This window comes from Calonectris borealis, chromosome 2, assembly GCF_964195595.1.
Source record: "Calonectris borealis chromosome 2, bCalBor7.hap1.2, whole genome shotgun sequence".
NCBI lineage: Eukaryota > Metazoa > Chordata > Aves > Procellariiformes > Procellariidae > Calonectris > Calonectris borealis.
The window spans coordinates 39,610,524-39,613,509 of NC_134313.1; the positions used below are offsets into that span (position 1 = coordinate 39,610,524).

Genomic DNA, 2,986 nt, shown 5'->3' on the forward strand with positions numbered 1-2,986 from the left:
CACCACACAGCCTGTCCCAGCCCTGCAGGCCTTGTCTGTTTGCTCTGGGGTCCTTATGCAGAGGTAGGACCAAGCGTGGGGTGAAGGCGACAAGGCTTTTCTGCTACAGCATCATGGAAGCAGAGGCAGATCCCACCTACTCCTCCCAGCAGCTGGGATTTCTCCTCCAGACACCACAGGAGCAGACAGGCTCTGCTGGCCCCAGGGGCTGCTGAGGTTTGGGGGAACAGAGTTTATGAGCAAAGGGGCATGACACAACTCCCAGGATTTGGGAACGGGATGATATTATGATGTTTTTCTTTTTTTCCTTTCAGCATAAATATTGCAGCAGGTGACACGACGTGACTCGTTCCCAGCTTGTACTTGCAAAGCTCTTCATCACGGTGGAGCAACATCAGATACGGTGCTTGGACCCGGATGCCGGTGGGAAAACGGGATTTCCACTGCACAACCTCCACCTGCTGCTGGAGAATTTCGGGGTTCCCCCCCCAACAAGGCAACACAGATTAGGGATGGGAGCAGCATCGAGGGCCCAACCCTTGGGTACCAGGGTGTGCAGGACTTTGCTCCTGCCCAGCAGCCCCGCGTTTTGGCGGTGTTGGGCGTCGGGGTCGACCCCCTCGGGGCTCCCTCCCGGGCGGACGCCCGGGAGGGAGCCCCGAGGGGGTCGACCCCGACGCCCAACACCGCCCGCGCTGCCCACCCCCCGCCGCCGCTAGGGGCCAGTGGCGCAATGGATAACGCGTCTGACTACGGATCAGGAGATTGTAGGTTCGACTCCTGCCTGGCTCGCTGGTGTCACTTTTACACTCCCTCTCGCTTTCCCGGCCCCCGTTTATCCCTGAGGTTCCCACCCAACCGGGCACGGATGGAGGGAAAACTGGGAAGTTTTGGGGGGGGGGGGGGAACCAAAGAGTTGGAAAGCTGGAGGCGTGGATTTCTTCATTAAGGGGTTCGTTTAATTAAGTTGGTACCCACACATCGTGCTCAGCGTCCTTGGGAGCTTCCAACTGGGTCAATTCCATATCCAGAGATTTATTTTAAAAAAATCTTGCTTATTACATGGATCTTTCCCAACCCCACTGGGAACCTCCAGCACCCAAGTCTATTCCCAGGATCTTCCAGTTTTCCACTGTCACTCTCCAGCTCGGCTGACCCCAGAGGACGCCTGCTCATCCGGCTCCTGCCGCTGAAACGAGACAGGTTTGGCTGCTCTGGGGAACGTCCTGGGGAGCTAAAAATCATGTCTAAGTGTCCAGGACGTCAGTCAAGAGAGCTCCTGTTAGCTGAGTGATAATTGGGTAGATCTGGTGATCCTGAAATCCCACTTAATTCAAGCCAGGTGAAGAGTAGGTACACATAGAAGCATACACTGACAAGTGTACCTAAGTCAAGAAATAATAAAGTTTCAGATACTAATAAAATCAGGAAAGATGTTCTTTCATTTCCAGGGGTTTCCCACCTGTGTGATCAGCAGGACATCTTGTCCATGCACATGCCACATATCTCAGATTGCATCTAACAGCCAGCACCTTGTCATGTGGGAACATTTTCACCATCTCTCCTTTGAAATCATCCAGGCAGTCTGAAAATTTTTATCCTCATACTCTTAACTCCCCTGAGATTTATTCTATTTCCCCTCTCTCCAGGAGAAGAGACAGCTTTTGCTTGAAATGCAAACAAACCTTTTCTTATAACATGGGAGCTGAAAATTTCTTTTTGTTGGAGCAGGGGTCCCCTCCTGTACCCGTCAGGCCATTTAACAACCCCTGATCCACCTGTTTGCCTGCCCACCTCACTCTGGTGACCTCGTGTATCAGAGTGAAATGTCTTATGAATGGGGTTTTTATAATCTCTGGCATCTTTCGTTATTAAGTGATACAAATGATTGAATAGGATACACACACAGAGCTCGTTATTGGCCCTTGCTGGAGACCAGATACAGAAATAATTAAGCACTTGCAGGTGACCGGTCGCCAATACTTTGCTCCTAAATGAAGTATTTAGCAAGCTACACTACCATCCAAGCACTGAATAGGCTGTTACTGTCGTAAAAAGCATTTAGTACATTTAAGTACATGAGCATGTCCTAGAAGAGCAGGAAGCTGAGCCAAGCAGTTACATTAATGTAACAGGGCCATAGCTCAAGAGGCAGAATAGTTGTTTAGCATACAGCAAGTCCTGAGATTGGTGCCTACATTTTTCTGGGGTTTGAGTTTTGGGTTTGCTTTTTTTTGGTTTTGTTTTTCCTGGCTTTCATTCTGTTGCATTTTTATCTTTTTTTTTTCTTTTTCTCTGCCTTCCTTTTCACTTATGGGTAATACAGTTATACAGAAATGCACACATGTCAGTACTTTCTGGGTGGACAGGAGAGAAAAAATGTCTTGGAGATGGAGGAGGAAAGGAGATGGTCCCTTCTCCAGAAGAAACTCTGGGTGTGCTTTCATTTTGTGAGCTATCCTTTAGGACAAGGAAAAAGGAGTGCCACTCAATGAGTTAAAAGGAGTGAAGGAGTTTGCATGAACTTCTGCAAAAAGTAGGAGCAGAGACATTTATATAGGAAGGAGTGAATCTAAGCCAAGAAAAAAATCAGTCTTGTAGCCCTGGATGGAGTCTGTGCCCTGTCGCACACCGGGGAGTGGCAAAGGGATGCGCTTTTGGACTGGATTCAGATTTGACTGCTGGTGTGTGCAAACGTGCAAGATAGCAGACACCTAAGGAAGTGGATGCCTTCCCTCGATTCCTGCTCACCGGGGTGCCCCTGTTCCCTGCCGGGCAGGCTTTTCACACCTGGATTTCTCCTGAGGTAGCTCCCAAGAGGGGTGCGCTGCACCACGCCGGAAGAAGAAAAGGCTGTGTGTGTGTGTGTCCCCACATGCAGACACAAAAATGTACTAATTAATAGAGAGGTAGCTGGGGCCAGGGATGTAATGTATAAAGCATGTAAGTACAGAGCAGAAGCTTGCAGGTCTGACTCCTGCTGAGC

The 2,986-nt window shown here is 49.7% G+C and overlaps 1 non-coding gene across 1 annotated transcript; it reads left to right on the forward strand.

Annotated features, from left to right (window-relative positions):
* Positions 1-719: 719 nt before the first annotated feature.
* TRNAR-ACG (transfer RNA arginine (anticodon ACG)) lies at positions 720-792 on the forward strand. The gene has a single exon. It is a non-coding gene; the product is annotated as a tRNA-Arg (tRNA).
* Positions 793-2,986: the final 2,194 nt, after the last annotated feature.